Source organism: Mytilus edulis, chromosome 13 (assembly GCF_963676685.1).
Source record: "Mytilus edulis chromosome 13, xbMytEdul2.2, whole genome shotgun sequence".
Classification (NCBI taxonomy): domain Eukaryota; kingdom Metazoa; phylum Mollusca; class Bivalvia; order Mytilida; family Mytilidae; genus Mytilus; species Mytilus edulis.
In genome coordinates this window covers 50,774,518-50,787,030 of record NC_092356.1, presented here as the reverse complement: position 1 = coordinate 50,787,030, position 12,513 = coordinate 50,774,518, and the positions used below count along the sequence as shown (strand labels likewise).

The 12,513-nt window shown below is 33.1% G+C and overlaps 1 long non-coding RNA gene across 1 annotated transcript; it reads left to right on the top strand.

Moving 5' to 3' along the window:
• The first annotated feature begins 1,347 nt into the window (after positions 1–1,347).
• LOC139501517 (uncharacterized) lies at positions 1,348–6,008 on the top strand. Its single transcript, XR_011658591.1, has 4 exons — positions 1,348–1,428; positions 2,982–3,076; positions 3,876–3,973; positions 5,531–6,008. It is a non-coding gene; the product is annotated as an uncharacterized lncRNA (long non-coding RNA).
• Positions 6,009–12,513: the final 6,505 nt, after the last annotated feature.

The following is a 12,513-nucleotide window of genomic DNA, read 5'->3' as shown; positions in this document are numbered from 1 at the left end:
CTATTGAATGTCATATAAAAACCCAAACTATTATGTATTTAGCAAGGCTTTTCACCTCAAATTTGAATCCCTTATTACATGAATCTTTTCAATTAACTAAAACTTTGGATTCTAGTGGCACCTATTCATGGTTCACTTTTGCAAAAGATATTCTTTCTGAATCTAACATTGATATAGATAGACTAAAAACCTGTGATAATTTAAAACAATTAAAAAATATTAAAAGCTATATTAAACCCCAAATAAACTCATACTACAACAACCTGTTGATAAATAAGTTAACATCTATTGATGATAAAAGTAAATTAAATTTTTATAAAGCACTTGAGCCAAATCTATTGATCAAACCTTACCTCTCTAACCCAAACTTTGAATTTAGAAAATTAATTACAAAACTTAGAATCAGTGACCATTCATTATTAATTGAAAAAGGGAGGCATTTTAAAATTCCTCGCGAAGAGAGACTTTGCAAAAAATGTAAAGTACTAGATGATGAGAAACATTTCCTAATAAATTGTTCTCATAATTCAAATATTAGATTAACATATTTTGATTGCATTAATAGAGAAAGTAATTTATTTGCTAATCTCACTGACAATGACAAAGTTATATATATACTTAACCCATCAACACCAACACAAGTGAATAAACTAGGATCCTTTATAAAAAAGTCAATGGAACTGAGGACAGGGGACCCTTTAATATTTACCTGAATTTGTGTATATATATTGAGTTACTTAGTTATTGTCTTTATTTGTTTTTGTTGTTGTTATATGTCACAAACTGTAAAGTTTATATGGCAATAAAACTTTGAATTGAATTATGAATATAGCGTCTGGATTTTTGTGTCTTTGGATTTCGTTCATAGATGGCGTTTTAAAATTTGGTATTAAATGACCTTGACCACATGTTACCGGAACGTAAAATCTTCAGGAATATTATATGGACGTTAACATGCGGCAGTGGTTGAGTTGGGAGTTTCAGTGTAAAATGAAACGTTTAAACCACAGGCGCTTGGGTGTATGATACAGATTTTTTTTTTGGATTTTTTTTTTGCTGATTAAAATATTCAATTTTCTATATTTATAATACATATCTATCACTTCTGTGTATGTCTCACCTGTAGTTTCGAGTGATTTAAACGACCCAGAGAAAATACCCAATTTTACTTTCTTAGTATGGATAGTAAAATTGGGTATTTTCTCTGGGTCGTTTAAATCACTCGAAACTAGGTGAGACATACACAGAAGTGATAGATATGTATTATAAATATAGAAAATTGAATATTTTAATCAGCAAAAAAAAAATCCAAAAAAAAAATCTGTATCATACACCCAAGCGCCTGTGGTTTAAACAGCATGGAAAATAGACAATTAACTTCTCAAGGTTTATGTTTACGAATGTGTCTTTTAATAGGATAGGGAAAAGGTAGTTTACTTTTTACACATAACTCAGAAAGGGGGGGGGGGGTTGCAAACTAATCTTTGGTTGTTACAACCTACTGTTTTTGTACACCTGTATGTCAAAAACAGAGTAGGTTGTACCAACCAAGAATTAGTTTGCAGAATCCGTATAACAACTAGTATTACAAAATAAAATGTTTGACAGTTTGTATTAGGTTTGTAGTTTTAAATATTTTACCTCATGCATCGATCACTGAAATCTGAGACTACTGTAACACAATAGTCTCAGCTGAAAATTCAATATAAAAAACACCACAACTACCATACATTTGTCTCTTGAGTTATACTGCAAATCACAATGCAAGGATACTTAATGAAGGATATTTAATATAACTAATCTGCAGTAAGCACCAAAAATTGATGCTTTAAGGGAAGTCCCTTCTTGTACTGTATGCAGATGAGTCAAAACTTTTAAATTATTTAAAATATATTTTAAAAGCATATTTTTAAGATTATAGATTCTGTGTCCAGGGTATCAGGTTCGTTCACTTCCAATACACTTTCGCACGTTCATACTCAAGGTCTGTTCGTACTCTACACACATTCGCGCCCAATTTTAATTCAAATTTCATATGAATAATTGGAAAATCATGATTTTCACAACTATAAATTGCTTTGGTGTAAGTAAAACTTCAAGACTTTAATTAAAAAACACAAAAGATATTTGTTTTTAACAGCTTGGTCCCTTTGATCTGAAACCAAAAAATATTGCAATACACTATTATAACCAAATCACGATAAGATTTATTCAACACACAAAAAAATCGTAGTCAGAATCTATTTTGAAACAAGTCCATGAAACAAAGTTATAACAATAAACTAATCAAGACATGATTAAGAGTTATTCAACACAAAATAAACCTTGACAGAATCCCACTTTATTTAGAACTTTTTTTTATTTTTTTTTAACAATACACTATCCAAAACATGATAAGATTTATTCAACACGAAAAAAAATGCTGTCTCACTTTATTTTGAGACAATGTTAACAATATAAGAATACACTTGCCAAAACTTGATTACAAAGCTATAGTTACATGTATTAAACACAAAACCAATTAAAATTTGGCGCAAACATGTATGGTGCAAACAGACTTTGGGTGCGAAAGTGAAAGGGAGCGAACATGAGTGGGTGCAAACGTGAATGGGCGTGAACTGACCTGGATTTGTGTCCAACCAGCAAAGATCATCAAGTGACAGTGCAAGATAATATGAAATTCTTCTTACAATAAGACAATTTATCCGCATGCTATATATATGGATTATGCCATTTAGAATGCACTTTATAATGAAACTAACAATTAAACAAATACAGGTTAACCTTTGTGACAATTGTTGATTGCCATAAAAGGCTGTTTGTATTCAGAATGAAATAAAAGATATGACCAACACAATACAGTATATTATAACTAACTATAATCTATGTACATTGCAATCGTATGTATAAAGTACATGTACAAATGTATCTGCATTGAGTTGCATCTGAAATAGTAAAATACTGACATATATCTTTTCCAGATCAATTATCTGTATTGAATGACTGGAGAATACAAACCTAGTACAAATGTATATAGAGAAATACAGAGGCCTCACATATAACTGACTGTTATTGGGTAATTTCATTATTAACAAAAAATTGAGAATGGAAATGGGGAATGTGTCAAAGAGACAACAACCTTGCCAAAGAGTAGAAAACAGCCAAAGACCACCAATGAATATACAACACACTGAAAAAATTATGCACACAGAGGCATGCTTCACCTGCCACCTAAACAAAAATGTGTACTACTCCTGGAAACATGGGGTCAAGGTGATATACTAGACTCCAAAATTTATATAAATGAACTAAAATTAAAAATCATACAAGACTAACAAAGGCCAGAGGCTTAGGGGTTAAACATGTTTTGCAAGATATCAAGCTAGCCATTGTAGAAAAACAAAAAAACAATAGGCACAGTAAATCTCAGTTTAAAGAAGTCATATTTAGTCCTATGTCAGAATATGAAACAAACCAAACTAATCAAAATGACAATACATAAATTTACAAAGGACTACTAATGTCATACACTATATGTTTTATCACTTTTTGATTTTTGATTTTTTTTTAGCATATGAAATATATCTTGAATATACATGTATTGTGCCAATGTTTTTTTTACGAATATTCTTTTTGGTACCCTAATACCGGTAGGACATGTATTACCAATAAGAAAAATAATTTCTTTGGTTTTATTCCAATTCAGATACATGAAGTCAGACTAAATGTTTTTGAACCTTGCATATCTACTTGAACTTGTTCCATAGTTTAGCAAAATTACTTTATTCAGTAAAATTTCTAAAGAAATGTATAGTTTTGTAGACATAGACCTCTACAAATCGCTTTTTATTAAACATGGTCAAATTATATTTCAGCAAAAGGCTTTGCCATCCAATACATGTACATGTATTTCATCTTGGAAGAAAAAGAACAACAGTCCTGATGATGGTGACAGGTCAAATTAATCTAACAGGTAACACATACATGACATATTGTTTTAAGGCTTTTCCATTAAACATACATGCATGCATATTGGGACCAGGGAAGACACAGAGATCCAATGTTACAATGTGGGGTGACAATTTCACCCTGTGATTAAAGTTTTTCGAATTTTAATAACTTTCTTAAACTATCCTTGGTTTGTATCAAACTTGGACAGAAGCTTGTTTATGATCATAAGATAGTATCCAAAAGTAAATTTTGTAAAAAATTAAATAAGTCCATTTTTTTTTCATATTTTACTTTTAAATGGACTTAGTTTTTCTGTGGGGAAACATTACCTTCACTCTGTGGTTAAAGTTTTTTAAATTTTAATAACTTTCATAAACTATCCTGGGTTTGTACCAAACTTGGACAGAAGCTTATTTATGGCCATAAGAGAGTATCCAGAAGTAAATTTTGTAAAAAGATAACTCCATTTTTCTGTATTTTACTTTTAAATGGACTTAGATTTTCTTCCAGTTAACATTACATACAGTCTGCAGTTAAAGTTATCAAAACATTTATTAGATTCATTAACTATTCTAGATTTTTTACCAAACTTGGACAGAAGCTTCTTACAATCAAAAGATAGTATTAAGAGGAATATTTTTATTAATATGTTTTCTCATTTTTATTGAGCCTCCGATTTACAGCAAAAGAAGGCGAGACACTGGGTTCCGCGGAACCCTTACAAATTTTTTCATCTGTTATATTTATCCTTCCATGGATGGGCACTTGTTGTTTAACTTAAATGCACATTATTGTTATTGTTAGTTTAGTAAAATATAATAATGGATTAAACCCAGATTTTGGTTAAATATAACCTCCTTTTGTTGTGCTTGATATCCTGATTTTTTTTTATATTAAGATAAGTAAGTTAACACTTGTAGATATACTCCAACAAACATAATATTTTTTTACAACCAGTATATATTTTAAATGGAACGTCAGAAAGTGACAGTCGAAAAAAAAATGCACAAAAACAGAAAAATTGAAACAAATGCATGACATGGAAACGTTGAAAAACAAAAGGATTTTTTCTCAGTTTAAGAGTTATTGTATGGACTACAAACACAATACAACCCTCTTCAAACCCAGATTATATCAGGTGTTAAGAGTGAGCATACCCTGATTGTATATAATTTATAGTTCATAACAGTCTGTCATTCTGTACCTCTGTCAAAACTGGTAAATTAGCCATACAGTCACATACTTGGTATAGAATAAATATAATTGTACACAATGATTTTCAATATAAAGTTTAACATAGGAAAATGACTTTGTATAATTTTCATATTTCTGTTTCCTATAAACTAGTAACAATTACTGTATAGTTTTATAGTTCTGAGCACTTTTGGCAAACATATAAACTTGTAATAATATTCCCTGAACATTTTGGTACAGGATTGTGGGTAAAACTCTTTAATTATAAATATTTCTGTAAAAGTGTACATGTAATAACAATTAGCCACTTCATGATATCCATTACCATAAATGTTGTATCTATATATAGTCTGTTTATAACCACAGAATTTACTTTGCTTTTCAGATACTAGTGAAGAAATCAAGAAACAAGAGTAGACACCATTTGACCAACTGTGCTTTCAGTACTTGTGCAACAGTTGTAATTGATGTCCATATTACATTGTAGTATGATAATACTTTACAGCATCCACAGAATTATCATCTTGGTCATCAATGCCTATCATTTCTTAATAAATTGCATTTGTTATTTTGGTTGTATGGTTTTCTAAAAAAAGTTTTTTGATTCAAAAAAGATATTTCTTATTTGTTTCCAGTACATTAATAAGCACTTTATCACATCATCAGTGGCAGATCCAGAAATTTTCATAAGTTGGGGCACACTGACTGCCTAAGAAGGGGTCAGGCCCACTCCAGTCATGCTTCAGTGATTCCCTATATAATCAACCAAATTTTTTTCCAGAAAAAGGGAGGCCTGATCCTCCTGGTCCCCCTCTAAATTTGGCAATACCATGAAAATAAAATTGCTGTAGCTATGTGTTGTATTTCGTTTTCATTGTTTATTTCTGACATAAAACCCCCTTTAAAAAATACAATATGAAACTAGAAACACTTATCCTAAAAGTTGCATTTTAATACTAAATCCAAAGAGAATGAAGAAAGAACACTATCAAGTGTACCTTAATATGATTCTGAAAAATAATCATTACATTGAATGCTTATAATTATCAGAATAATGAGATATGCCATGATTATGATATGGTATGATTGCCACTGAGATTTATATCCACCAGAGTTCAAATATTGTGCATTCAATTTGTAGGTCACCTTTCAACCTTCAACAATGAGCAAAATTCATAGCCTTTAGTTAGCTTTTAAAGTCTCGAACATGGCAAAAAAACATTGTTAATCTAACTGATATTTCTAAATTACTGAATGTTCCATTGTTATGATGGAGAAAATGAGTGGCATTACAGTTTTATCATGTTTATGTCATGGACACAAAGACCATCTAGGAGTTTTCCAAATGACTTTGGACAGTCAAATAACAAGTAGGAATATAAAAATCTACTATAGTGTTGAATATATTAAATTAAGAATGGGGGAAGGTGTCAAAGAGACAATTAAGTAGAAGAAACCAGCCAAAGGACACCAATGCTTCTTAGCACAGCAAAGAAAATCCAGCTCCCTCAGGCAGGCTTTAGCTGAACTCTAAAACAATATGTGTACTAGTTAAGTGAAAATAGATTTCATACAAAACTTCAAAACATATTTAAATGAACTAAAATTGAAAATCCTACAAGGCTATATAATTAACATGTATAAAAATAAGAAGATGAGTATAAAAAAGATGTGTAATTTCCAATGAGACATCTCTCCACAAGGAACAAATGATGCAGAAATTAAACGACTATAGGTTACTGCACAGCCTTCAACAATGAGAAAAAAACAAACAGTTGTATAAAGATGAAGGAAAAACAAACATCAACAAATGACAACCACTGAATTAGAGGCGGTTGCCTTGGGACAGGCAGATACATACATACAGAATGTGGTTGGGTTAAACATGTTAGCGGTATTCCAACCCGTCACTAACCTAGGACAGTGGTGTAGCAGTACAACATATGAACGAACTATAAAAAATCAGTTGAAAAAGGCTAAAGTCATCAGATGAATACAAATAGAAATACTACATAGAGTGGACATGGCCAGGTACCTGTATATCACAACGACAAAGGTACATTTGAGTATGATTGCCAATGAGACAACTCAAACAAAGTTCGAATAAAGTGGATGTTAGCAATTAAAGGCAACTAACTGTACAGTCTTTAACAATGAGTAAAACCCATATCATATAGTCTGCTGTTAACATGGTTAAAGGCCCAGACATAAATTATATGAACAATTCAATTGAGAAACTGTGGCCTAATTTATTACAAAACAAAAATATTGAAAATTAAAAATGACATGCATGAACCAACAACAACCACTGAACTAAAGCTTAAGGCATAAGACTGTTCAAGGGTTAAATAATACTATTAATTTGAAAGCATGCCTTTTATGGCTTTATTTGTAAATACCCAGCTATCTATCTTATTGCCAACTGCAGAAATTGTAATATTTCATAAAAGGCTATCAGGAACTATGATACTGAAAATATATGTGAAAACACTGGACCAAACAAACAAGTGACTCCTAAAAAATACACAATTAATGAGCCCCTGAGATGAACCCTGGTTTTTGGTAGGATTTGTGTTGCTTTCTTGACTTTTTGTTGTTGTGTTGTGTCCTTCTTCATGACTATATTTAAATACTAGGAAAAAGAAATAACCTAGTAAACTGAATTAGTAAGTCTATCAAGCCTCTAATCCTTGTTGGAGTATATTACGACTTAGTTAAGTTAAAATAAAATTGCAATGAATAACAATACAGTAACAGTAGAAAGTAGGTCAACAAATACTATCTCAATGTGGCTATATATGTATGTAGATATATGTTAAATTGAAGGGCATGTAAATAAAATAATCAGATTTTCCTGTTCTTTTAGTTAAAACCATTCACAGCCTAAAATGTCTGGTGCAATTCTGTTGATTGAAGTGCAACTCAGTATATTATATAAAGGCATACGACTACAATTCACACATATGCACAGTACATAAAATCATGAGTTACTTAATCCTGCAAATCCAAAGAAGAATATTGACAGCAATTGATCAATACAATACTGCTTTGCTCTACAAAATAAAACAAATTCAATTATACATCAAATACTGAATCACCTGTGTAAAAAATTGTCTATAATAATAGTCTGAGGTCTGACACAATTAAATAAGACCTTGTACAGCTGTTATATACTTGCAGTGTTTTATTCATATTATTAACAATTACCAGGGTAACAAAGAAATATAATATTAAAGACTTCAAATCAAAGAGGACTGATCTGACAGAAGACCAAATAAGGTACACAAGCTCCATACAAATTTAAAAAAGATTGTTTAGAGAAGGAAGGCATCACAGAAAAAAATAAAATAGCCTTTCAAGACGTCATGTTTATTTTGACTAGCCTAGTACTATAATTTTAGCATCAATGTTAAACTTTGAAAAATAAATAGTCTTTCAAAGTGTCAAAATTATTTGTACTATTGTACTGCATGTTGGGAAGAACCCTACAAATGAAATGCACAGACACTTGTCTCAGAAATTTTTTTCCTATATATACATTGTACCTTTTAAAATATATATATATAGGAAATAAAAATTCTGAGACAAGTGCCTGTGTACAAATGAGGGCAAGGGGTAATTTTACTGTTGAAGAAAAGAAAAAAAGAAAATCAAATTAAGATTTTTAACTTAAAAGGGGAACAATTTATTATATTTTAAACCGCTTTTTCAAAGAGGCCTAGGGTCCCATTATTTTAAATAATAAAAACAAGATATAAATCCAAGCCTATTATAAAACTCTCGGACATGTTTTGAACTTACATTATCAGATAGATGTAAATAGTTCTTTCAATGCCAATGGGAAACACTTCTTCAAATAATATAAATATATGCTCATTTGACATAAATTTTGTACTAAAGTGGTTTTTACAACAAAGTCAAAAACTAAATTAATCACTTGAAATGTATTACTCATAAAAGGGATAGTCATGCAATTGAGGGGTTGTCCTGGATCTGTTGGAGGCAATGTCTTTTTAATACAATAATTAAATTAAAATTATTTTGAAACTCAGATCACAGGGGTTTGTTACAAACCCTGTGCTCAGATATAAAGAACTGTTCAATGAACTTATGTTGCGAGACTTTACTTACCTCGTTACCTTCTGTAAATCCCTCCTCTATCAGGAGAACCTGGAGTTCATCCAGTAAAATTTTGTTGCCTTATATTTACATCTGTTTCCAGTCACTATACATTTATCTTTAAACAATTTTATCTATTTACAGCCTATGAGTTTGGTAAACCTTACAACTTTTAAATGTTTATTTAGTTTCAAGGAGCACACTACGCTTTTCATGGAGCGAGTAACACAGGCTTCTAGTGATTGATTCCACCAAATTTATGTCATTTTTCTCCAACACATGATACCACTCGAAACGACTACAGTCCAAGATTAATTGTATCATTTTCGAGTTACTAACGCAAATGTCAGTCCATGCAACAGTTCCAATCTTTGGTACAACAACTGTATAAAGCTTTGAGATAAAAATGTCTCTAATACTTGTTAAGGCAGAGCATACGACAAGAAAATGTTCTAAATGTTCAGTTCCTTCCTCACATAGCGGACAAATTGAAGTTTTTTGACCATTTGAAAATTTTGAACGGTGGTACTGTAGAATATATGTATCCAACAGCATTTTGATCTTATAACAGGCTTTACGTATACACATTTGTTCTGAACCAGCACTTTTCCATATAGAATTAACAACACCAATTTTACAGTTTTTGATATTTAAGTACCGTAATGACGGTTTTGATTTGGCTTCAGTAAACAGTTTTTCGGACCAAAAGTTATCAATACACTTTTTTACTTTCATTTTCCACTTGTATTTTGTCTCTGGTTTAAGTAAAACTTCTGAGGCACACGGCAAGTTATATTGTTTCAAAATCTTGTCAGCCCTAATAAACCAGCTTTTAGAGTTTTTTCCTTTTGTAGACAGTTGACGCTTAGCAAGATCATTTTCGACAGAGCACATAGTCCACAGTACTATCATGGACCACTTTGACAGAAACTCCATATTGTGTGACGAACAACATGGGTTCAGAACCAAACGCTCATGCGAATCCCAGCTCCTCATAACCATACATGAAATAGCCAAGAACATGGAGGATGGCGATCAGACAGATATCATCCTGTTAGACTTCGCCAAGGCCTTTGATAAGGTACCACATAACAGACTGCTACACAAAATGGACTACTACGGAGTAAGAGGTGTCCAACTTGAATGGATAAGACAGTTCCTGTCCAACAGAACCCAGTCTGTGATCCTCGAAAATCACAAGTCTGACCCACTCGATGTGGTATCTGGAGTTCCACAGGGCACTGTGATGGGTCCCTTACTCTTTTTGGCATACATCAATGACCTCCCAGAAGCTACAACATCAAGCGCTAGACTGTTTGCCGATGACTGCCTACTCTACCGGCGCATCAGGAAACCAGAAGATGCAGACTTGCTGCAGAAAGATCTTTCCTCGCTGGAAGAGTGGGAAAAACAGTGGCAAATGTGCTTCCACCCAGAAAAATGCACAGTCATCCGTGTCTCTGGACGACGTCAACAACATCAGACATCCTACTCACTCCATGGACACAGATTAGAAACAATAGACAGTGGGAAATACCTTGGGCTCACCATCAGCAAAGATCTCACCTGGTCAAATCACATCAATCAGACCATAGGGAAAGCCTCCAAGACACTAGGATTCTTACGGAGGAATCTGGGTAGGTGTACTCCAGCAACAAAAGCTACAGCATACTGCACGTTAGTCAGACCAACCCTGGAATATGCTTCCCCGGTATGGGATCCCCACCAAATTACCATCATACGTGACATAGAGCAGGTACAGCGACGAGCAGCTCGCTTTGTCTACAGTTGCTACCAGGACAACTCTCCAGGATGTGTCACAAAGCTTCTGGACCAACTTGAATGGGAATCTCTGCAGCACAGACGATGGAAACAGAGTCTTGTGCTGTGTTACAAGACTCAACACCAGATGATTGCCATTGATCCAGCCAAGTACTATGCATCAGGGGACAGTAGAACCAGGGGCAACCACAAATTTAGACAGACAAGAGTGAAGAGAGACGTCTTCTATCACTCATTCTTCCCGAGAACAACAAGAGAGTGGAACAAACTCCCAGAATCAGTAGTGGAGTCCGGATCACTAGAGGACTTCAGGGCCAGAGTGAACATCATCCCCTGGACCCAACCACACCTCAAATAGACAGCAGGAGAACCAGTGTATATAGTTGTAATTAAGCATATTTTATTGTAAATACCATCCAGATTTTCCTGGACTTTTACTTTTGGCCAGAGAGGAGTGGCCTCCTGTCTGTTTGAGATGCGCCCGAGTCAATTACACTTTTATAGAGTTCGACTCGTAACCGGGAAGAAGAAGAGTCACTTCTGGCAATGGTACCAAACGTTATCAGAATCTTTTTGTGTAGAAGTGCAATAATAGGTAATTGACCTAAAAGTAGATAAGCTCCAGCGTTGGAGGCTCTAGCAGGTAAATTTTGAATTTGTTTCAAAAAGTTATTACAAAAGATATCTAAGCGGGAAATATCTTTAGCACTAAGATTTACAATTTCAAGTCCAAATAACAAACGTGGAACCACACGTTTTTGTTTAAACCTATCAACTTGTAAACCTACTATTTACCTATTGCTTTTGACAACACATTATTTACACCATGACCCTTTAACACGTATATGCTATCTGCATGTTGATGTTCTTTGGTTGAAGTCGATAAAAAAACAAGCACTCATGGAGGCTGCCATTTTGGATGTTGTGGGTCAAAATATCCTTTCGGATACTATCCTTACTTTTCATAGGGTCTACGAATAATCCAAAATGTTCCGAGTCTCTGACAGAAATCTGTCATAAGATTTTTTACCATTACGAAAACCTGGAAAGAGGAATGCTTGATAAAAACAACGATTAAGTACTTGACAATCCAGGAAAATCCTACTGAAAACCCACATAATATCTGGAAAGCTGCCAGAAACAATCAGAATGACATTCGAAAAGCAGAATTCAAAAGTAGACTAATAACTGGAACCTACATGCTACAAACAACTAAAGCAAAATTTAGCAAAAATCAAATTTCAGGAATATGTGAGCTATGTACCAAAGCTGAGGAGGACATTAAGCACTTTCTGCTGGATTGTGAGTCTCTGGAGAGTGTTCGTCTAAAACAGATGAACAAACTTTTATCTCTAACCGAGTTGAAAGGGGGAGGTGATAAAGCTATTTATAAAGAGGAGGATGTACTTCAAATTATAATGGACTGCTCAGTCGAAGCTATCAACAACTAGCCTATCCCACCTAAAA